Here is a 25,819-nt window from a genome sequence, read left to right as displayed (position 1 = left end):
AAACTAATAAGAATGATGTCATGAAAGATATAAACCAAGCACTGTGGAAATTGAGAATGGGGAGGTCTTCTGTCCAAAGGATGGGTAGGATTTTTACAGGTAGAAATGGAGGATAGTATATTGGGGAGAAGAAAGTTTTCCCAATAGCCAAGGTTCACAACCTTTTGAGTTACATACATTTACTTTCTATTTAGGAAAATTACTTTACTATTTAGAATCCAATTTGACCACAGGGCGGGGTGGGAGTAGAAGGCCAGGGGAAAAAACAGAAGGCAAAGACTGAGGACTTTAGGCTTAATTCTCAAAGCAATGGAAAGTGATCCAAAACGAATAGTTATGTGATCAGAGCTGGGTATTAGGAAATTTGACCTGGTTCTTGGTGTGAGTGGGTTTGGGGAAGGAGAGAAGCAAAGGCAGGAAGGCCATTTTAGAGGACCCTGCAAGAATCTTGACAGGGAGATCTGGATCAGGAGTTGGCCATGGAAACAGACAGGAAGCAAGGGACAGAAGAACTGTTGCTGAGGTTGAATCCTCAGAACTTGGTTGTGGGCTGGCTGCTCGAAGCAAGTAATCAGAGGGATTGAACCCTCTACTCTGTGTCAGATGTATTTAACACAGACAAGTCAGGAAGAAACATATCTTGGGAAGCTAAAATTAAGTTTTATTCTGAGAAGTTTCTTAGAGAAATAGAATGTATGAACTGACCTGCCTTCTATTAATTCTCTTATCAAACTGAATTGCACTGCTGCTATCAGTAAAATAAAGCCTGAAGGGAAATGTGATTGGAGTGGGGTAAAGAAAATCCATGTACCCACTGAAGGAATGAAAAATGCTTTATAGGGACAGTCTATTCTGTGTGATTGGCCCAGATAAGAGAGTGCAGATTCACTTAATTAGTTTTTCCTGTTCTATTAATAACTTTTTTCAATTTTTCTGAGGTATAATTGATGAATACAATTGTAATTTATTTAAAGTGTACAATATGGGGGCACCTAGATGGCTCGGTAGGCTAAACATCCAACTCTTGGTTTCAGCTCAGGTTAGGATCTCAGGGTCACGAGATCAAGCCCGGCATGGGGCTCCTCACATAGTGGGGAGTATGCTGGAGGTTCTTTCTTCCTCTGTCCCTCCTCCCACTCTCTCTTTCTAAAATAAATAATGAGTCTTTAAAAAAATCTCCATGTGAGTCATTAAAGTTGCTTTTAACGCTGCATGAAAATCTAGTTCCACTTATGTCGTTATGTCTTTTCTTCCTCCAAGATACAAATTTGTCTGCATATTTTATTCAGCCATAATTTGCAATAACTTCAAGATTTTTTCCACCTATAATATTTTAAGATCAATACAATCAAACTACTCTTAATGCTGGTGTGCTCTTTCTTGACCCATACCAGACCACAGGCAGGAATGTGTAGTGGTCTGAACTGGAAGAAAATAATTGCCTTTAATTTATAGGTTCCACTGTTAGTCTTGGAAAGTCAAACTTAACTTCATTTTTTTAAACTTCAAAGTCCAAAATGGCTGGAAATAGAACTCTTTTATTTTAAAAAAATTTTTTTTTTAATTTTTATTTATTTACGATAGTTACACAGAGAGAGAGCTAGAGAGAGGCAGAGACACAGGCAGAGGGAGAAGCAGGCTCCATGCACCGGGAGCCCGACGTGGGATTCGATCCCGGGTCTCCAGGATCGCGCCCTGGGCCAAAGGCAGGCGCTAAACCACTGCGCCACCCAGGGATCCCTATTTTTAAAATTTTTAAAAAAATATTGTATTTATTTATTCATCAGTCACCATGGGAAGCCTGATGTTGGACTCCATGTCACAGCCCCAAGATCATGCCTTGAGCTGGAGGCAGATGCTCAACCACTGAGCCACCCAGGTGCCCCTGAACTCTTTTATTTTATGAGTAATTTTCACAGAGTTTTTCCAGAATAGCCATAAAATAATCTTTTTTACTCCCTTTACCCTCCCTCCACAAAATGTAAAGAAACTGATGACTAAATTCATCTATAGATATTTCAGAGATTCAAGTAAACAGAGATTCAGAAGGTCAGTCCAGACTACCTCCAAGACAGGAGGTGAAAGCCCACGGAAGCCTTGGGTCTCAGCATGAGAGGTTGCTGAGCAAAATCCTACAGGAATGAGCTAAAATGAGGGCTTGCAGGGCTGGAACCAAAGCCCCTGGACTCTTGGACTCCAGAGCATCTGCAGGCTGCGATAACCCCAAAAAATAATAAGACCAGTATGAAAAGTCAACCTCGCTGCTGCAGTACAGCGACGGATGCCAGGCACTGTGTATTCACAGTGTGATTTCGCCCTGTGCACAACAGCTCTGGGAGGGTGAGGGTGTGTTTTTCAATCTCATTTTACAGATAAGGACATCAAAGCCTCCCAGAAAGCTGCAAAGTGGCAGATTTATGATCTGGACCATTTGCCTGGCTCTACATTGTGCTGCCCCAGCAAGTTTTTCTCACACACTTCGAGAAGGAGGCCAGCTAGGAATCCAGGCAGCCGGCTGAGCTGTTCAGCTATTGATGGCCAGCAAACCGAGCCCTTGGGCATAAAACTGAGACTCTTTCCAAATTCTTCTGGTGAGGGGTTCTTCATTTTAGAAATTCCTACTTTTCCATGGCACCAGAGATTATTTTCTAATTTCTCCTGCTCACAACAAAATAAATATTTTTCTGCAGTTCAATGAAAATGAGATACACAGTTGTGTTGCCCTTCTGCTAATCCTTGTGTTTTTGCTTCCTTGCACTCTGAAGGCCAGCTTTAGAATGCTCATCCTTCCCTGTCACCCGCTCTCTCCGAATTTGCTTCCTGTTTCGATTCTTTGGTCACTTTACTTCTGAACTATTACATTTGGTCTTGTTATATCTGGCCTCAGCTCTTTAATCCTGAGACTCTTTGACACTTGACTTGTGCATTTCCAGGCTCTCTGCCGCTGCGTATTTAGATTTAACAATGCCTGCTTTGGGGTGCCTGGGTGGGCTCAGACAGTTAAGCCTCCAACACTCAATTTTGGCTCAGGTCAGGATTTCAGGGTCATGAGATTGGGCTCCATGCTGGATGTGGAGCCTGCTTGAGATTCTCTCTCTCTCCCTCTCCGTCTGCCCCTCCTCCCTAAATAAATAAATAAAATCTTTTAAACAAAATAGACGTAACAGCTTGTGCTTCAGAGTGCGTTGTTCATCACTCTTCCATCTTCTCTTGAGCTTTCCTTAGCTTGAAATACTCTTAGTATTTTCCTCAGCTAGGACAGATGTGGACTACATCATGTAAATCATCACACATTCATCAGGAGGTTTCTTCTTGCACTGGGAGGCCAAGGGCATCTTGGCTGAGAGCAGGCTTTTGAGATGACCTTCCTTTCTTTCAATGTGTAGTAGATATGATTCCAGCCTCCTACCTTCCCTTGCTGCCATCGAATCCTAGTCTAGGGCCAATCAAATACTTTGTCTTCTGTCCAGAAGCATGTGAAATTTCTCTTTATCCTTGCAACTCAGAAAACTAACCAGGAGATATCTAGGAATAGACACATATTAATTTTTCTAACCCTGCCTGGAACTCACCAAACCTTTTCAAGGTGATAACTTCAGTTTACTTAAACCAAAGCTTTTGTTCTTTGTTTTGAGAAATTTCTTCTGCTTGACCATTGCCCCAGTAATGAGATTCTCAATTTCATCTTTCATCCCTTTTTATGTTTTGACTGAATAATTTAGCCTCAAAATAGTGCTTGTTTGGCCCAGAGAGTGCTTGAGGGAGTGCATATCTATTATTTGTGTGTTTCATATTAAAGTTCTCTTCTGTCTCTTCCAGTAAATGAATGCAGTCAAAGTTAACCCAATTCTAAGTGTTCCCATGGCTCTTTATTGGGTTTTGTTTTGGGGGGTTTTGTTTTGTTTTGGCTGGTGGGTTCCCTAAAATCTTTAAGATTTATTTATTTATTTATTTATTTATTTATTTATTTATTTATTTATTTATTTGACACAGAGAAAGAATGGTAGAGCACAAGCCAAGCAGGAGGAGCTGCAGACAGGAAGAAGCAGAGTCCCTGGGGATCCCCAGGTGGGGCTCAATCCCAGCATCCTAGGATCATGACATGAGCCAAAATCAAGAGTTGACTCAACCAACTGAGACACCTGGGTGCCCTGTTTTCTTTCTTTATTTTTCAAATTCAAGTATAAGGAACATACAGTGTTATGTTAGTGTATACAAAGTATTATAGTGATTCAACAATTCTGTACATTTCGCAGGGCTCATCAAGATTAAGAGAATTTCTTTGTTTACTCTTGGCTCTCTCTTCCCCTGAGGGTTAGTCATGCTATGGAGGTTCATTAGGCAGAGGGAAAGCCACAAAGGATAAGTAGATGCAGGGGTAGAACTGTGATGAACAAGAGGACAAGCCGTGACTCCTTCCTTGGTCAAGGACCAGAGACGAGCTTCCTGCTCCCTTTCTTCTTTCCAGTAAAGGCTGGTGTTCTTCAGAGAGAGAGAGAGAAGGATGTGCTCTGTTCAACTGCCCCAGGGTATCTAGCAGTACTCCCTGGCCTACTTGGAGGCACATTGGCCAGTCTGTCCTCTTGAGTGGAGAGCTACGGATCTTTTCAAGGCAATCTCTCACTCTCAAATCCAATTCTTATCATATGATTCTTCCCCCATACTTCTCAGAAGCTGGTCTGGTTTTTAACAAGGGTGCCAAGACTATTTAATGAGAAAAGAATTGTCAACAAACAGCACTGGACAGCTGGATAGCCATGAGCAAAGGAATGAAATTTAATGGGTACTTCATACAATATATAGAAATTAACTCAAAATGGATCAAAGACCTAAACATCAGAGCTGAAACTATAAAATTCTTAGAAGAAAACTGAGGGGTAAATCTGTAGTACCTTAGATTTGGCAATGCATTTAGATATAATGCCAAAAGCACAATCAATAAATGAAAAAAATGCAAGCATTGGATTTAATCAGAATTAAAGACTTCGATGCTTCTAGGGACATTACCAGGAAAGTGAAAAGACCACATACAGAACGGAAGAAAATATTTGGAAATAATATATCTGTTGAGAGACTTGCAGCTAGACCACATAAAGAGGTGTTAGTACTTCATAATAAACAGACAAAGAATGGAATTTTTAAATGAGTAAGTGATCTGAATGGACATTTCTCCAAAGGAGAAATGACCAATAAACCTGAAACGATGCTGGACATCATTAATCATCAGAAACATGCGAATCAAAACCACAATGAGATACCACTTCACCCTCACTAGAATGGCTAGAATAAAAAAATAATCTAATGATAAGAGCTGGTAAGGAGGTGGAGAAATCAGAACCCTCATACACTACTGGTGGGAATGTGAAACGATGTAGCCACTGGCAGTTCCTCAAATGATACAATTTAGAGTTTCCATTTGATCCAGCAATTCCAGTCCTGAGTAACAGCCTCCGTGGAAACAACCCAAGTATCCATCAACTGATGAATAGAAAAACAAAATGTGATATATCCATAGGATGGAATATTATTTGACCATACAAAGGACTAAGCTACGAATACTTGCTACAGCATGGATGACCTTAAAAATATAATGCTAAATGAAGGAACCCAGTCCAAAAGATCGCATGTTATATGATTCCACTTATATGAAATGTGCAGAATCGGCAAATCTTATAGAGACAGGAAACAGATTAGTGATGCCCAGGGCTGGTTGTAGTTGGGGGTTGGGGACAGTGGTGAGGGAGGATAGGGGACAAAAACAATAGCTAAAGGGTTAAAGTTTCTTTTGAAGTGCCGAAAATGTTCTAAAATGGACTGTGGTTGTGGTTGTACATATCTGTAACAATTGTAAAAAGCATAGAACTGTACACTAAAGGGGTAGAATATATGACATGTCAACTATCTCTCAATAAAGCTCTTATTAAAATATCCTATTATGAAAAAAATAATAATATTGCTAATGATATTATGCAAGGACAAAGCAAGGACAAAGATTAAAATAACACCAAGCCTGTGTAATCAATAAAAAGAAAAGCAGTGTTCTCAAGTCTTCCAAAATGGGCAAAATTACAATGTACACATTGATATACAAAGTGGTACAATTTGTTATAAACTATAAATATCATACATAAAACTAAAACTCCATGAAAATTTAAATTTGATCTAACTGTGGGGTTTCAAATCTAGCAAATAAGAACTCAGGATGCCCATTTAAATTTGATTTATGTCTAATTGCCTAAATGTATGCATACATTTAAATAAATGAAAAATATTGCATGGGAGACACCTCACTATAAAATTACTTCTTATTTACCTGAAACAAGTTACAACCACCAAAATTATATACCACTTTCTTTAATTTTATATCCCTGGTGACTCGGCTCTCCTTAATAGATCTTTGCTTTGCCAAATTTTCTTATAAAATTCCTGTGTCTACAGTCTATATTCCACTTACATTGTAACATACCATGTACAGTGGTGGTCACATTCAGCTCATTTTATTCTTTTGTTCATTCACATCCATCAATGAGAAGACATGGTCGGTATTAGCATTATAAGCCAGCATGCTAAATATATACCAGCATAAAACTAAAATTCTGACCACTGTCCTCAAATTGCTTTTGTTGAAACACATATCATCTTTCATGGCATAGTTTGCTTTTATTCATATTTATATGTATACGTATGTGTATATGTATATGTATTTATATTGTATGTTTTTACGTAGGCTCCACATCCCTCCTGCGGCCTGAACTTGCGACCCGGAGATCACGAGCTGCATACTCTACCGACTGAGCCAGCCAGATGCCCCCAGAGCTGGTTTTATATTCTTTCAGATTATGTTTCATCTTTTGATCAATGACCTTTAAAAACATTGTCCACTGATATAAAAGAGAATTGTCCCTTTTTATTTCCTACTTCTTTGACGATACACGGGATTCACTTATTCCCGGGCTAGAAGAATATTTCGTAATATCCAGTAAACGAATCAAATTCTTCAAAGGATAACACTGACTTCAAAGCCAAGTTATAACAAGTGCCATAATAATTATCTACTTCCAGTTGGAATTTCTTTTCCTCTTCAAAAGTACTGTCGCCTTTTTCAGGAACAGCCTTGGGAACGAAAAGGATAAATCTATCATCGAGTCTCTCCTTAATGCACTCAAATAGTTCCTTCAAACGAGCGATGGAGCACAGTGAAAACATTGTAGCTCTTCTTTCACTTGCCATAATCCTTACTAAAGTGACTGACGGCTACGGACAAGAGGTCGGACAAGAAGTCGGCAGCTTCCACTGAGGACGCCAGTCCCGCCTTCCCGGGGCGCGGCTCCCCACAGCCTTCCTTCCAGGCAGTCAGCCCGCACCGGAAGCAGACGGCCCCCTGACCAGGCGGTCGCGAGGTCAGCAGGAGCCTGACCCCGCGTCGGTGACGTCATTTCCCCGCGTCGTCTGCGTCATTTCCCTCACGTCATCATTTCCTACCGCCGTTTTCTCGTCTCCCATCATCGCAAGAAGGTTGAGTACAGTAAGATAGAGAAAGAGGCCACGTTTACGTAAATTTTATTATAGTGTATTGCTATAATAGTTCTATTAGTAGCTACTGTTGTTGTTTTAGAGATTTAATATTTGTAAGAGACCCACAGAGAGAGGCAGAGACACAGGCAGAGGGAGAAGCCGCCCGATGGGGGACTCGATCCCGGGACCCCGGGATCACGCCCTGAGCCCAAGGCAGGCGCTCAACCGCTGAGCCACCCGGGGGCCCTGGTAGTCACTGTTAATCTCTAACTGTGCCTAATTTACAAATTAAATTTTATCGTCCAGGTGGAAAAACCAAGGATTCGGTACTATTGGAGGTTTCCGACTGAAGTTCTTGCAATGTGTCTAAACCCCGTGGATGAGGGCGGGACTACTGTATAAAAAACCCAAACCAGAATTTGGGGGGCCTTTTCTTCATAATTAAAGTGTGATTGTATACTTTAAGTGATAGACTGAGAATCCCTTCAAATAGGTTTGTTAGGGAGCCTTTTTTTTTTTTTTTTTTTTTTTTTGAGAGAGAGAGAGAGATTTAAATAATTCTGTTTTGAGAGCTGTGTTGAGAGAAGTAAATAATGCCAGCATAGTCATAGTCTCTTCAATGGCCCAGTACAAAGAGTATAATGCTGCGGAACAGCATTGGGATAACTGCTGAGGTAAGAGAACGGTTTCATAACAATATCGTGATAGTTGTCAACAGAAAGAGCATCACGTGCTATTTGAATAGCATTATGCAGAGTGTGGGCAGGACAGCCAGTGCTTTCTATGGAACCTGCCTATGCTCTGAATCAACTTTTTCTGCACCTTTGCCCACACAACTGTCTGGTGTGTGTCAAAAGCAATACAACGTATCTTACTAACTCCAGGCTTATTGGAGAGTCCATGTTAAAATCTGCTAATGTTTATGAATTAGTATCTAGAAGGGATTCTACTCACAAAGGCCTTCTAAGCAAGCCTCTTTCACAAGGAAAATATTGCACAAATAAAAGGAAAATGTTTTCTGGTTGTGGTTGTTTGCATCTGTGGCTGTGCCGCAGAAAGAAGAGGCGTTTTGATCTTTGATTACCGGTAGTAATGAATGCAGTTATTACACTTTTGATTATTGCTGTAGATTTTGTCCTGGCAATTGAATATTAGCTTGCAGTTTTGAAATCAGAAAATACTTCCGATAGCAGTACATTTGAAGACTCATTCAAGCTGGATGTCTAATGATACAGATGGTAGAAGGCCATTTTACAACCTCTGCTGTGATTATTTTATCTTCATCTGAATTTCATTAAATCAAAAAAGTGTCATTTTATCATTTTCTTTGGTACTAATTGAGGTAATCATACATGTTTTAAGCTCAGCTGCTAGTATATGCTGCTTTATATTGGACAGTTTTTATATTGAATGAACAGTTGGGTATCATACAAAAACTTCAAAGGACTTTTAGTTTCTCATTTAATAAGTGTCTACCGTTCAGAAATTCATCATAAAACATTGTGTTTTACGGATCCCTGGGTGGCGCAGCGGTTTGGCGTCTGCCTTTGGCCCAGGGCGCGATCCTGGAGTCCGGGGATCGAATCCCACGTCGGGCTCCCGGTGCATGGAGCCTGCTTCTCCCTCTGCCTCTGCCTCTCTCTCTCTCTCTCTGTGTGACTATCATAAATAAATAAAAAAAAAAATTAAAAAAAAAAAACATTGTGTTTCGGCATTTGGGGTTTCAAATATACATAAATAAGACATCACCAATTTGCTATTACCAATCACTGCAAAATTTAAAGATTGAATTTGGTAATCTTATGGCCATGTCATTGCCATCAGGTCACTCACAAATCTAAACTCATAATGACCTGTAAACAGGAGCTGAAGGGTTGCAAGCTTGCCAGCTAACAATAAATGGAACCCATTGAACTCTGATGCAGGAAGGGTAAACTTTCTGTTTGCCTACAAGGAAGATCTATACAGTGGACCTTTGAACAACATGGGTTGGAGCTGCATGTGTCCATTTACAGGCAGCTTTTTAAAGATAAATATGGTATAGTACCGTAAATGTATTATCTCTTCCTTGTGGTTTTCTTTTCTTTTCTTTTCTTTTCTTTTCTTTTCTTTTCTTTTCGTTCTTTCTTTCTCTTTCTTTTCTTTTCTTTTCTTTTCTTTTCTTTTCTTTCTTCTTTTAAAGATTTTATTTTTAAGTAATCTCTACACCCAACATGGGTTTGAACTCACAGCCCTGAGATCAAGAGTCACTCTTCCAAATGAGCCAGCCAGGCATCCCCTTTATAGTTTTCTTAATATTTTTTCTCTAACTTATTTTATTGTAAGATTGAAGTATACATAACATAAAAATATGTGCTAATCAACTGTTTATGTTAACAGTAAGGCTTCTGGCCAACAGTAGCTGTTAAGTTTTTAGGGAGTCAGAGTCATACAAATTTTTAACTACAGGGTCTAAACCCTGGATTGTTCACAGGTCAGCTGTGCTTGTAAGACCTGTTTCCCTGAGAAAGCCAGAGTTGGTCTTACATAGGGTTTTGAGAAGCTTGACATTTGGGGATTGGTGGGCTTTCAGAAGTAGGAGTATGTAGAGATGGAAGGATCTTCAGCTGCATTAGTGTGGTCCCTGGAGGAAGGCTGTTGATGGCCAGCTAACCATGACATTTAGGAGCATGGCTACTGGAGTGAGGTCCTTTTTGAATGGCTGTTGTCTAGAAGCATGAGCCGTCACAGGCTGTTGACTTCAGGGACGGGGTTCAGGATGAGTTATCACTGAATGGCTTTCAGAAGCTGGGGGCTGTTACTGATTTGCTCACTTTTAGACACTTGGAGTAATAAGGCTGTTAAATAGCTGCTTGCCAGGAGCAGGGCCACAGGAGTGAGGCTCCAGCTGTTTGGCTGGTTTTCAGGGCATGTGCACTGATATAAAGTTAACTTGAGTTAACAGTGCTTTTTTGTTCACAGGTTGGGAATTTGGTCGAAGAATAGTTTTTTCTTGAGTACGAAAAATAACTACTTTTAATTCTGAGATCCCGCTGTTGGTCTCCCTGGAGCCAAAGCTCAGGAGAGACCATAAGAAATTGTTCAGATGTTGTGGATGGTTTTCAGCTGGTATTGCCATGTAAGTGGTGTAAGCACCAATTACTGTGGCAGAAAAATAACTCTAACTGCTGAATTTTGTAATTTCTTTTTTTTTTAAGATTTTATTTATTCATGAGAGACACACAGAGAGAGGTAAAGACACAAGCAAAGGGAAAAGACACAAGCGGGACTCAATTCCAGGACCCTGAGATCACGACTTGAGCCAAAGGCAGACGCTCAACTACTGAGCCACACAGGCATCCCTGAATTTTGTAATTTTTTTTTTAAAGTTGAATATAGGGCACTTAAAGTGTCATGACAAAGTCAATATAGGACACAAGACAACATTATTAAGTACAGGCCATGTTTTGTATGTACAGGATAAGCGGCAACCACACCTAAATATAATATTCTAGCTGTAACAAACATTAAACATTTTACATAACAGTAAGAAGACTTGCTTTCAAAAATTTAAAAAAAGAATTAAAAATGTCAAATGGCCTGGGTTTCTTTAAAAACATAAATTATATTGAAAATATGCCTTTTTTCTCTATCTCATTTAATCTCCCCAAACTATACAGAGATAATTAAGATCTATTTTGTAAAAGAGGAGGTATTAGGTTTCTTTTTGTTGATGATGGAAATAGTTTCCCACTGAAAGATTCTTAAAATAAGGTCTGACTTTGCCATTAACCCCTTTGCTTCTGCTTAACTCTTTGCTTTACTAAAAACTGTGACTCTACCCTATTAGATCAATAAATACCACCAGGAGTGTGATTAACAGGTAGTGTTGCCTTTTTAAAACAGTAAGTTGAGAATTTCATATTTCTGTAGAATTTTCTTAAAATTCTATTTAAAATCTTTTTAAAAGAATTTATTTATTTATTTGAGAGAGAGCTAGAGATAGAGAATGCAAGCTGGGGGTGGGGCAGAGGGAGAGGGAGAAAAAGGAAGCCTGACTCTAGGCTGGATCCCAGGTTCCTGAGATCATGACCTGAGCCAAAGCAGATACTTAACCAATTGAACCACCCAGGCACTCCAAGCAAAAGCATTTTTAAATGGGCTTCAATAAATCTCTCAAAGATCAAATCATGAAAATACTGATATAAATATGCTTGCTTCATTTTATGCTATATATAAATATTCTAGAATAATAGTTGTGGTCTAATTGAAATCTATTGTGAGACCTAACTATAGTTCCAGGAACCTGCAAGCCCATTCAGCCAGTGCTATAGAGCAGAAAGGATCCTTTTTTTTTCTTTTAAGATTTTATTTATTCATGAGAGACACACAGAGGGAGGCAGAGACATAGGCAGAGGGAGAAGTAGGCTCCCTGTGGGGAGCCTGATGCAGAACTCAATCTCAGGACCCCGGGATCATGACCTGAGCCAAAGGGAGATGCTCAACCACTGAGCCACCCAGGTGTCTGGGAGATCCTAGTTATTAATTAGGGAATCCTGTGCAGAACAGCTGGGCAGATTGGCCCATCTCCTTTCTCCCACTCACACAAAGCAGTGGCAGCAGCTCTTGACCTCCATGATGGACTCTCAGTCTGAAACATTAGAGCAGTACCCCCCACAGCTGCTGACTCATGAGAGAGAGAAAGGACTCTCACACAGAAGACACCGGTTGGGACACCTCCTTCAGCCACATTTCCTGCCCCACCCCTACAAACCCTGAAGGCAAGATGTAGGGAACAGAAGCCAAATCCACAGACGTGTATACACAGAACCGTAGCATAGATACAAAGATAAGCCACATAACCAAGATTCATCATTTGAGTAATACTGGGAAAGAAAGCATCAACCCCAACAAAAAAATCAACAGTTGAAGAAAAGATTCCAAGGTAGTTCTAATGAATATCTTTGTATAATTAAAGAGGAACATAGATATATATTCATATATAACAAGATGTGCGATTATGAATAGGAACAATTCTTAGAGATAATCATAGAAAACATAAAAACTCAGTAAATAAGTTCTATAGAAGAATGGACAAAATTGAAGATTAAATGTTGATAAGAAGATCTAGATGAAGAATTTGCTTATAACCTAGCATAGTATGGAAGTTCTGATGTCTGCCTCAGGGGAGGGAAGGTGGGAGGGGAGGTAGGGAGGAGGTGCCAGAGGGAGGAAGGCTCCAGAAAAGTCTTTGAAGAAAGATTTAAGTAAAGAATGGATAAAAATAATTAAATAAGCCTTTAGTAGATACTAGCAAGTATTAACACATTTTATGTATTTATTCACAGACCTTAGTGTAACACAACCTATTATCCTTCTCAGGTAAATAGACAAGTCAAATGACCAGACTTATGAAGGAGTAACAGATAAAACGAAGCATTTTGGAGAGGTATGAGCAGATTCTGTCAAATTGTGCCTCTATGACCTATTGAGAGGCACTGAAGTCTAAGTACATGTGGGGAATGAAGGCTTTATTTGAACAGGGAAAATGCACAGGTCAGATGAGATGAGACAAGGGGTATGTGTTGTGCAAGAACAGATCCTAAACCTTGAGTGTTCACAGATAAAACGGTTATTTCCTAAATTTTGCCCCTTTGTGTTGATGATCTCATTCTGTACTTCTGTTTGATGAGTTCTAGCATATTCTTCTTTCTTTTTTTTCAAGAGGATTTTATTCTTTTTTATTTTAAAGATTTATTTATTTAAGAGAAAGAGGGAGAGAGAGAACAAAGGGAGTGGCCAAGGAAGAGGGAGAAGCAGACTCCCTACTGATTGATTCTCTTGCCCACCTTCATGATGGGAGCATTACATTCCATTATTATAGCCTAATAGACCTTCCCTCTACTGTTGTGTCCTCTGCTCTTCTACACTGTCACCCTTCTTACCAATGACTCAATTATATTCAAGTATATTAAAACTTCCAAATATCTGATTAGGTAAAACCATCAGGAAAATACTTTTTAAAAAAGATTTTTAAAATTTATTTTATTTTATTGGAGTTCGATTTGCCAACGTATAGTATAATACCCAGTGCTTATCCTGTCAAGTGCCCCCCTCAGTGTCTGTCACCCAATCACCCCATCCCCCCGCCCACCTCCCCTTCCACTACCCCTTGTTCGTTTCCCAGAGTTAGGAGTCTCTCATGTTTTGTCACCCTCTCAAATTTTTCCCACTCATTTTTTTTATTTTAGAAAGAGAGAGAGAGTATAAGTGGGAAGGGCAGAGGGAGAGAGAGAGAGAATTCCAAGCAGGTTCCATGCTCAGCCCAGAGCCCCACACAGGACTCGATCTCAGGACCCTGAGATCATGACCTGAGCCAAAATCAAGAGTCTGACACTTAGCCACTCAGGTGCCCCAGGAAAATGCAGGTTTTTTTAAAAAAGATTTTATTTATTTATTCATGAGAGACAGAGAGAGAGAGAGGCAGAGACACAGGCAGAGGGAGAAACAGGCTCCGCGCAGGGAGCCTGACGTGGGACTTGATCCTGGGTCCCCAGGACCAGGCCCTGGGCCGAAGGTGGCGCTAAACTGCTGAGCCACCCGGGCTGCCCGAAAATGCAGTTTTTATACGCATCTTAATACTTTGAATTTAGTTCAGTATAGGTATAGGAGTTTACCATTATGTGCTTTACCATTTATAAACCTTAATTTATAAACAATGAAGAAAATAAATGATCAGAAATACTGCAATCCTTATACATAATGTAACTCATCACCTATCAATGACAATATTTGTAAGTTAACAGATATAGTCTTCACATTACTGGTGATACATTCACATTTATTGGATAAAGTGGACAGATTAAAACCGGACTCAGCTGTTTTTTAGGAGAAAATAGCTAAAGCTTTGTCTTGTTGTGCTTTTTAATAAGTAAGCAAATACGTAAGCAAATAAAAGCAAAACAAAGAAAAAAAATTGAAGAAGAATCCAATTTTGAAAAATCTGATAAGGAGAAAACATAGAAATAAAGTATGGGACTTTACATATGAAGGATATTTTTCTGTTTTGAGGATATTATATAGAATTTTATGACATTGTAATTTTAAATCCAGTGTTTCTTTAAAGAAAATAGTAAAGTGGTAGAAAAATAGAACATCTGAGTGGGAGAAATAGAAGAAACATTTCTAGAGCCAAACATTTATCCATGAAAGTGTCACCATGCTACATTATTCTGTGGACAGATTATCCCAAATCTTCAAGGAACAGATAATTCGGGCCAGAGAAAGTGATCCAGACATATACAAAGATGAAAAGTTCCCTGTTTCATTCTTTAAAGCTGGAATAGCATCACCAACAATAAATAACAAACAAACAAAACTATACCCAACTTCAGCTGGGTATCCAGCTGTAAAAAGCACGAATGAAGTATTAGCAAATAACATGCATCAGTGTATTAGCAAATAGAGTTTATCTTAGGAATGCAAGGATGACTCCATATTAAAAGATACATTAATGTTATTTACAACAGTAACAGATCCTAGAGAATGCATTTTATGATCTTGAGGTGAGAAAAATATCACTTGACTAAGACTCAAGAAAGCCATTTTGGCAATGCATGGAGTAAAAGGTATTCTCTCATCCTTTCAAATGGATTTGGTTTGTTGTTGTTATTTCTAAAGATTTTATTTATTTATTTGACAGAGAGAGAAAGAGAGAGAGAGAGAAGCACAAGCGTGGGGAGTGGTGCTGCAAAGGGAGAGGGAGAAGCAGACTCCCTGCTGAGCAGGGAGCCTAATGCAGGGACTCCATCCCAGGACCCCAGAATCATGACTGGAGTGAAGGCAGATGCTTAACTGACTGAGCCACTCAAGGCCCCTTCTTTTTCTCTCTCTCTCTTTTTTTTTTTTCTTGTTTTTGGGTCAATTTATCTGAATCTATTAACACATTATATGTGCATACTTTTTGAATCACCGACTGTACTTCTAGGAATCTATCCTAAAGAAATACTCATCGAGGGGAGGGGTTGAGGGGATGGGGTAACTGGGAGAAGGACATTAAGGAGGGCACAAGATGAAATGAGCATTGGGTGTTATATAGGACTCATGAATCGCTGAACTCTACCTTTTTTTTTTTTAAAGATTTATTTATTTATGATAGACATAGAGAGAGAGAGTGAGAGGCAGAGACACAGGAGGAGGGAGAAGCAGGCTCCATGCCAGGAGCCTGACGTGGAACTCGATCCCGGGAGTACAGGATCGTGCCCTGGGCCAAAGGCAGGCGCCAAGCCGCTGAGCCACCCAGAGATCCCCCTGAACTCTACCTTTGAAACTAATGATACACTAATCTTAAAAAGAAAAGAAATTCTAGGGATCCCTGGGTGGCGCAGCGGTTTGGCGCCTGCCTTTGGCCCAGGGCACGATCCTGGAGACCGGGGATCGAATCCCACGTCGGGCTCCCGGTGCATGGAGCCAGCTTCTCTCTCTGCCTGTGTCTCTGCCTCTCTCTCTCTCTCTCTGTGACTATCATAAATAAATAAAAATTAAAAAAAAAGAAATTCTAATTACACAAATTCTCAAAGGTGTATAGTTCAATGAGGTAATAGTTTGAAAACTTGGGCACTTTGATTCAGTTTTTGCAATATCCATTCCGTCTCTCTATTATTGAAAGCTGCAGAGCAATTTGGGGAACTGACTCAGGGTCACATAGGAGGCCTGAATGGTCTAAGAGCAATCCCGACCCCACTGAAATTGATGGGTTCAGAAATGGGCAGGTGGCCCAAATTTAGTCAATCAGATGTGAGGTATCTTTAGTGAAGATTTCTGGGAAAGTTCTTTTTCATTCTGGAGAACTGAGGGCAGCAAATCTCTTTCTCCATTTGACTGTGCAAATAAGAAAGCATGTAGCTCTGTCAGTTATTTCATATGTGCAGAGGTAAGCCAGCCTTGGTATGAAATCGATGCTGAGAATGGAAGGGCAGAGAAATGGAAAGGGCTGGCTTTGTGATGGCTTTGTTGAGCCAATACATCAATACATCGGCAAGAAAGCCTGCTTTGTCTCTCAAATTGTGGTTCTGTGAGCTAAAAATGTCTTTATTGTTAAAGCGGTTTGAGTCAGAGTTTCTGTCACTTTCAGCTGAAGGTATCCTTATTGATGTAGTGTACACTGAAGCACTGTTAGGAATAGAGGTAACAGCCAACCAACCTAAATGCTTCTAAGCAGAGGAGTGCTTAAATAAATTCTGGTATATTCCTTATGGTGGAATATTAAGCAGTCACTAAAATAAGGTAGATCTCTGTGTATGGATTTGCAAAAGTCTTCAAGACCTTAATAAGTGATTGAAACAAATCTTGAAACAATACATCTATGTAATCCCATTGATATTTTATAAAATATATATGTGGCCGCCTGAGTGGCTCAAAGGCAGTTAAGTGTCTGCCTTTCGCTCAGGTCAGTATCTGAGGGTCCTGGGATTGAGCCCCACATTGGGCTCCCTGCTCAGCGGGAAGTCTGCTTCTCCCTCTCCCTTTGCAGCTCCCCCCTACTTGTGCTCTCTCGGTCTCTCTCTAATAAATAAATAAAATCTTTAAAAACATAAAAAAATTATATATATGTAAACATTTGTTTTCAAATGCCTACAAATAGAACTGTTAGGACACATAGCTCTGGAGAAGAAAGTGGGAGTATGGGTATGGAAATGCAAGATCCCACTTTTATGTTTTATTTTTCATCATTATGTGTTTTTAAATATTTTACGATGTGATTGAAGCCATACATTAATCTTGTGTTTAAGAAAATGTACAATTCAGGAGTGCCTGGATGGCTCAGTCGGTTAAGCATTTGACTCTTGATTTCAGCTCAGGTCATGATCTCAGGGTCATGAGATCAGCCCTGGGTGGGGCTCTGCACTGGGTGTGGAGACTGCCTGGGATTCTCTCCTTCTCCCTCTGCCCCCTTTCAAAAGAAAATGTACAGTTCATTATACTACACCAAACTGCGTGATTCTTCTAGCAATTCTACATCTTTCATAACTTTCAATAAGACCTCATAAGTTTGTAAAAACATTAATTTTTCCCCTTTTTTAAAATAAATGATGACAGAGAACACTGGTGATATTCAGCACATTTGACAATCACTGACACTTATCTCCAGGAAAGATTCCATGCTGGAATTTAAATAAAAGCTTTTAAAAAAATAAAACTCCATGCTTTCTAGAAGTACAAGTATATAACTACAGGATCTATCTTTTATCTATCTATCTATCATTGGCTTTGATCCTAATGTATAATGCTGTAGGCTAGGGAAGACATGGCTTTTCACATCTATGGGCTGTTTCACTGGTTCATAGTGTAAATAAAACCAGAAAACACTATGAACCAAAATTATCATGTAAAATGTTCCAGGGCAAGTTGGAAGTGTCTAGCTAATTTTAGGAATAAATGATTTCCAACTTTCTCTGACACTAGTGAGTGTTTTTGCTAATCTCATAGCTAATTAAGAACTAGCATTGAGGCCACAGCAAATGTGACTTTTTTGGGTCCCATTTCAGGGTACCATGGCACTAACTGCATCCCTTAGGATGTCATAGTTGCTTTGCTAGTTGTAATAGTTTACTTTGCTTGTAATACATCTTACATAAATAAATTCAGCAATAAATCTCATACATACAATATGGAATCTCCTATTGATTCTATTCTCTGGAGGAAACCCGACTAATACACATGTCCATGATGTGATGGGCCCTTTTATTCAACGTTAAGCAAAACAAAGGTAGATTTACAGTTTAGTATTGGGAGAAATGGTAAATAGGTAAGCAGTATGTATTTTCAAGTGGCATGTACTGAGAAGAAAAACGAATAGGTTATTGAGTGGAAATTATAGGAGGGACCTAATTTAAACCAGGTGGTGAGGGATAGCCCCTCTAGGGAAGTGATGTATAAGATGAAGCATGAAATGGCATCGGCATTTAAAAATGCAGACATGGGGCAGCCCCGGTGGTGCAGCGGTTTAGCGCCGCCTGCAGCCCAGGGCATGATCCTGGAGACCCTGGATCGAGTCCCACGTCGGGCTCCCTGCATGGAGACTGCTTCTCCCTCTGCCTGTGTCTCTGCCTCTCTCTCTCTCTGCCTCTATGAATAAATAAATTAAATTTTTAAAAATGCAGACATGGGGATCCCTGGGTGGCTCAGCGGTTGAGCGTCTGCCTTTGGCCCAGGGTGTGATCCTGGAGTCCCAGGATCGAGTCCCACATCGGGCTCCTTGCATGGAGCCTGCTTCTCCCTCTGCCTGTGTCTCTGCCTCTATCTCTCTCTGTGTGTCTCTAATGAATAAGTAAATAAATAATCTTTTTAAAAAATAAGAAAAATGCAGACAGTCCTTGGCAGAAAGAATAGTACATGCAAAGGCCCTGGGAACAGATGAGTGTTTGGCCTCTTCCTGGAATTACCAGAAGACAGGAAAGTAATCAGTATTCTGATATCTCCCCTGGAATTCTGATACTATACCTATCATTCATTCGTTTGACATATTTGCATGTGTCTGTGTAACTGGATTTTTTTGTTTCTCTCCTCACCACTAAATAAAAGTTCCATAAAGGCAGGGATTTTGTCTGTTTCCCAGCTGTGTCTTCAACTATGTTGAAAATTTCCTGGTACTTAGCAGGTATTCATAAATATTGAATGAATGAATGAATGAATGAATGAATGAATGGTTAGTACAGTTAGAACTATTGCAGGAGTTCAGACTTGGTTAAAGTGGAGGTGATGAGGATGGAAAAGAGTCAATGGGTTTGAGGCAACTTTTGGAGTTTGTCAATAGCACTGAATGACAGGTGGGAAATATGGTATAAAGAAACAGAAGAAGTCCAGTGGTTCACAGATTTCCAGCCTAAACAGCCAGGTGGATGGTGATACCAGCGGCAGAAATGGGAGAGCCTACAGGGAAAATATGTTGGTATTTCCAAAACCTGGCCTGAATGCTTTATGATTATTTGATAAGTGAATGGATGAAATGGTGAATTTAATTTCCATCACTGTATTGAGCAAAAGGCAGTTGCCTTAATGTTCACTGATTTTCAAGTCCTTATTTTATGTTTACTTTTTCTTAGTGTGTTTTTTTCTCATAAGTATTCATCTTTAGCTCCCTCTAGAAAAAAAGATTGTTTTTGGTTCTTTCATATTATAAAGTAAATATCTTAGTAGTATGGAGAACTGTGTTTGGATGAGTTTAAGGGATTTTTAGCTACAGTGAAATCTAAGGAACAGGAAAATCCCACATGCCACCTGCTACCAAAAATACTTGTTGTCTGTGCAATAAGCACAGAATGTTATTTGACTATATCATACTTATTCTCCCATGGATGTGCAGTGAAGTTTTCCAGAGGTCAAATGATGAGTAGTATCACAACAACTGAATGCAGCAGATAGGAGGATCCAGCTTTCTCCTGTCAAGCTAGATATTAAAGAGATTTTCAAAATATAAAACAATGCCACTCTCCTCATTATGTAATTTTTGTTTTGAAAAACACAGTTTTCATAAAAATTTTATGTTAACACATAATGCATTTTCTATTGTTACTTTAAAATAAATTCATAAATGTCTTTTTAAAATATTTTAATTTCAAATACAGCAAATGCCAATAAATATAATTCACATACACAAAGGCTGTTTGGGTGTTCAGTTTTTTTAAAGAACAGGGGAGGTGCAGAGGGAGAGGAAGTGAGAGTCTTAAGCAGGCTCTACACTCAGCACAGAGTCCCACCCAGGGCTTCATCTCATGACTCTGAGGTCCTGACCTGATCTGAAATCAAGAGTTGGATGCTTAACTGACTGAGCCACTGAGGCACTTCATGTGTTCAGTAATTTTTAAGACAGTTTTCTTGAGCCAAAAAGTTTAAGAACTATTGTCCCAGATTTATTTTTCCTTGATAAAAAATCTTAGGGGATTGTGATGGTTCCTGATCTGCTGTGCATTCCGGATCCCTGTGATTTATAACCAACCAAGCTTGACCAGGTGGAAAAATATACTGTTGAGACTTTGGTGAAGCCCTTTGTCTATTCACAAGTAAACAGTGATGGTTTCCATGAAGATTAAGTAAAAAACTGGAAAAACAAGCTCTCAGAATTCCATTCAAGTAGCCGAGTCTAGTCAACACTGAAAAAGGAACAGATGGGGCATTATCAAAACAAAGATGTTTTAGGCATGCATAATATGACACAGTAAAAACAGCATTGTCTTGAAGCTAGCATTCTTGGAGATAAGATTTCTATTTCCTGCTTTCTGTTTCTTCCTGGGAAAAATCAAACCTCTGGGCTGTAAGTTTCTCATCTGAGATTTATATTGGAATCTAACATTCATTCATTCATGCATGCATGCATATATTTATTCCTTTTTTCTTTTTTTATTCAACAAATATTTCCATATCTCCTTGAGTCAAGACACATTAAGTACTGGAGATTATGGAGGTAAATAATTTAATGTCTGACACTGAGGTTTTCACAAGCTACAAGGAAGATAAATGTATTTAAATTATTTAAGTTACTCTGACTTAAATCAGCTCCCCATGTCCACAACTGTTTATCTCTTCACTAAGTATTTCTTCATAGCCCTTATCATCACATGATATATTATATGTTTCTGTATTTATTTGGGGGGGGGATACTTATTATCTTCCTCCTCAATAAACTATTAGTTTTAGGAAGACAGGGACTCTGTCTTGTTGACCAGTCTTCTTCCTGGCACATGGGTGACATCCAGTAACTATTTGTTGAATGAATGAAAGAAAAAAGGTAAAAAAGATGGTACAGGGGAAAGAAAGAGAAAGAAGGAGAATGCATAGGAAAAGAGATCGATATACTTTAAAAAATATTTATTTATTTATTCATGAATGACGCAGAGAGGCAGGGACATAGGCAGATGGAGAAGCAGGCTCTATCCTAGGACCCCGGGATCACCACCTGAGCTGAAGGCAGGCGCTAAACCGCTGAGCCATATAGGTGCCCTCAAATCAATATACTTTTGAGAAAAGAAGAGTGAGTTGATATTATTTGAAGTTTTAGAGAGACAGAAATCTAGTGTTCCAGGCAGAGGGAAGAGCAGGTACAAAGGTATAAAATGTGGAATAACATCTAAATGTAAGTTGTTCAATAAAGACAGCTGGAGTTTGTGATCCGTAGGGCAGGGAGAGGTGTGTAGAAGAGATGGGAAGCTCTAACATTCTATGAATCTATTAAGAAATGAGTGGCTTTGTGCCACCCTTCTACATGACTACCAACACAGGGTGGGCTTGTCTGTGAACGGGATTGATAGATATAGTTTTTGTGTGGGAAGGTTGTTAGCCATAAAAGGAAGAAACTATTGTTTCCCTTCTCCACACACTCAATACTTCACTTCTAGTCACTGACTGTATAGTTTTTTCTCACACTGACCAGTTCTCCAACAGATGTTGTTATCCTATAAATTTAACCCCATTCTGGAATGGGGTTACTACATGGAATTACTGTCAGATCCCACAAATCCCACAGATCCCACAGCCCCACAAGACTATCCCTTCACTCCAGACTCCAACTGCAAAGCTTGGTTGTCACCTGTGCTTTGGATTGACTGGCTATAAATTAGAGGTTCCCACAACATCCTCCTCAGGTTTGATAATTTGCTAGAATGGCTCACGGAACTGAGGAAAACAGTTTCACTTATGAGGTTGCTGGTTTACTGTGAAAGGAACCGCTGAGTATAAGAGATACATGCATTGGGCAAGATATCTGGGAAGGAGGCAGAGTTTCCATGTCCTTTTCATTCATACCACCCTCCCAGCACTTCCACGTCTTCACCAACCCAGAAGCGCTCTGAACTCCAAGTTTCATACTTTTGAGGATTTTTATGGTGGCTTCCCTATTTAAGTATGATTGATTAAATCATTAGCCATTGGTGACTAACTCAGCCTCCAGCCCCTCCCCCTCCCTAGTGGTTGGAGGGCAGGCTGAAAGTTCAAACTCTCTATTCACAAGGTTGATTTCCCTGGCAATCAGCCCCCATTCTTGTTATCTAAAGGCTTTCCAAAATTGACGTAAGTCAGTAACGTAAACTGAGACGTGGTTGATAGGGGATCCTCGTGAAAAACAAGACACTCCTTTTTACCTTTATGTTCTGGAGCTGTTTCAGTAACTAGTACAAAAGAACAAAAGGTACTCCCTTTTCTCTGATTACCTAGGAAACTACAAGCAGTTTAGAAGCTGTGTGTAGGAGAGGAAGACCAAATTTCTATTTCTCAGAAATCACAGTATCACAGCCATCATCTAACAGTGTTGATAACACTATTATTATGATTATGGCTAATGTGTACTGGGTTCTTACTAGGGAAAAGCACTTGACGTACATTATCTCATCTTCAAACAACTCGTGAGTTAGAGACTATTATGAATTTCCGTTTTATAGATAAGGACATTAATGCAGAGAGGGTCTATGGGACCTTCTCAGAGTGAGTTTGACACTTTGACAGCTGAACTATGACAGCCGGCTAATGTCTATGAAGGCTCTCAGTGATCTTTACCTCCAGCCATTCCCACCCTTCTTTACTCCCATATTAAAATCAGAGCTGATTTGATTAAAATAAATAGAACATGGTACAAGTGATGGTGTATGACTTCAGAGGCTGAGCTTAAGGAGTTTGTCACCATCATATTGAACGCAATCTGAGAAGTGTTGAAAGCAAAGAATTTTGTATTATTTGTTATGACAAATAAGGAGACAGGGAGATAGCTCTCAAAACAGTGTCCCCATGAAGTAGTACAGGAAGACATATTCAATGTATTAGCTGTGGGGGCAGGGAGCTTGCACAGGCTCTTTGGTTCAATTGTGCATGCTTAGCATATCAACATGCTAGCACACACATCAGGAAAACTCTGCCTATAATACTAAGGTGGAGATCTTAGTATTATAATGAGCTAAAAGTAACTTCAGGACAACTCTGGGGGCTTCTACACATCCTTTGCTCTAGTCCAGCTCACACTGGTTCACATGAAAGGTTATCAGGTGAAATACCTAGCTGGGTGTCTCATTGACTGGAACTGTTGGTTCTGCAAAACAAAATAGATTCCTTCCCTGCTTTAGTCCCTTGCTTCCTCCTTTCTGCTGATAGCTCTCAACCTTCTTATTTGAGTAACTTCCCATTGCATTCTAGTTAACAACTGTAGCTTCAACCTTGATCTTCTACTCACTTGATGAAACCAGCTGCTATTCTGTGAAGACACTCAAGCATTTCTGTGAAGAAGAACTGAATCTCCCATGAAAAGCCAGCATCAACCAAATTAGTCACCTTAGAAGTGGATTTGCAGGGATCCCTGGGTGGCGCAGCGGTTTAGCGCCTGCCTTTGGCCCAGGGCGTGATCCTGGAGACCCAGGATCGAATCCCACGTCGGGCTCCTGGTGCATGGAGCCTGCTTCTCCCTCTGCCTCTCTCTCTCTCTCTCTCTCTGTGACTATCATAAATAAATAAAAAATTAAAAAAAAAAAAAAGAAGTGGATTTGCAGCCCTTGGTCAAGCCTTCAGATGACATCAGCCCCAGTGGACATCCAACAGCAACTTCATGAGAGACCCCAAACCAGAACTGCCCAGCCAAGCCACACCTAAATTCCTGACCATAGAAATACATGAGATAATAAATGATTATGGTCGTGTTAAGCTACTAAATTTTAAAATAATTTATTATGTAGAAATAGATCATTTATACAATTGGGATCAGAATGCAGATTTGTCTGACTTAAAAAACAGTTCTCTTTTTTTTCTCCCTTGCTACTTTTACTAAAAATAGCTTGTATTACTGAGCATGACTCAAACAGTTGCCCCAGGAATAAGGTATGGAATCCAGGAGAGTATTTGACTCGAAAATTCTCAGTATGCCCCAGTTAGAAAGCAACTTCCAATAAAAGGCTGTTTTTCTAATTTCTAATTGGGATTACTTTTTTAAAGTTTCAAGGGGCCATCTTGAGTATATAAACTTTTACTGAAGTAGATGATAATTTTAAGTGTTCACTTAAACAATTTCACTTATTAAATCTGCTGTACATATTTTAAGTTGATACTATGTAAAATAATTCACTGACTTAGAAATGTTATTTAACAAATCAATAAACCATTTTATTGACATTCTCCATATGCATCCTTTACATTCTTGCTACTAATATCCATGGATCAACAGCATGGGCATGCTCTGAGAGCTTGTTATAAATGCAGAATCTCAAGCTCTGTCCCAGACTGCCTTGAATCACAATGCATTTTTTTTTAAAAAGAGAAATATATTTATTTTAGAGAGAGAGTAAGCAGGGGATAGGTAGGGGCAAAGGGAGAGGGAGAGAGAGGATCTCAAGCAGACTCCATCCTGAGTGCAGAACCCAATACAGGGCTTGATCTCAGGACCACAAACACATATTCATTTAATAGCAGGCCAGTATTGTTTTGCATTCCTTCAGTAGGGATACTTCTCTGATTGTCAAAATTTAACTACTTACTATACTTCTTTGAAAAGTAATTTTAAAAGACTTGTTTATGAGAATGTTTAATTTAGTCCTGTGGTCATAGCCAGGAATAATGATTAAATCTATGTTAATTTATTTTCTTCCTCTATTTTTTAAGCGAGTGCATCAGGTGACCTCTCTAGGCATCAATATTAGTATTGATGGAACACTTACCAAATAATACTTTATTTTCCAAAATGAAACAACTGAGATAAGACCTTAAAATAGAAAAACTTTGTGAAATTTCCAATTTAAGGCAGTTTCCTCTTTTCTGATAATCCTTAACTTCTATTTAGGCATTGATAAGCATCAGGATAAATCTGTGCATCTGGTATTCTGAATCTACGTACAGTTAACTGTACAGAGTTTGGCCTGAGCAAGGGCTTCTCTTTTTCGAAGCAGGGTGGCTTCCTTGGAGACAGGAATTAAAGGTAGAGTTAAAAATGGAAAAATGCTCTTGGAGTTTGGCATAAATATCTTAATGCAGAGACAGTGTTCTAGAGAAGCAGCTGAATTCAATTTATGGGCACAACAGCCCTATTTTTGTATGTTTTGAGAAATGATGTAAAAGAGGCTGGATCTGATTCATTGCAGTGTAAAGTGAACTGGACAGAAAGTACTAGGATAATGAGAGTTTCCTACTAGAAACTTAGGGCTTTGGGTTTCCAGAGTAGCATGAGATGGGATTGCAATTATTCATTTGAGTATTATTGGCCAAGCTGACCCTAAAACATTGGAGGATTTGGGAAGGACTGGGGTTTCATCTGGAAAATCACCTAGCACATGTGTCTGGCATGGGGTCGATACCCACTGTA

General features: G+C 39.5%; 1 long non-coding RNA gene across 1 annotated transcript; it reads left to right on the top strand.

Moving 5' to 3' along the window:
* The first annotated feature begins 5,745 nt into the window (after positions 1-5,745).
* On the top strand, positions 5,746-23,818 carry LOC144321921 (uncharacterized). The gene is made up of 3 exons (XR_013387423.1): positions 5,746-8,189; positions 12,877-12,943; positions 23,671-23,818. It is a non-coding gene; the product is annotated as an uncharacterized LOC144321921 (long non-coding RNA).
* Positions 23,819-25,819: the final 2,001 nt, after the last annotated feature.

The sequence above is a fragment of the Canis aureus genome, chromosome 10 (assembly GCF_053574225.1).
Source record: "Canis aureus isolate CA01 chromosome 10, VMU_Caureus_v.1.0, whole genome shotgun sequence".
NCBI lineage: Eukaryota > Metazoa > Chordata > Mammalia > Carnivora > Canidae > Canis > Canis aureus.
Note: the sequence above shows the minus strand (reverse complement) of the source record. Positions and strands in the feature narration are given on the sequence as shown.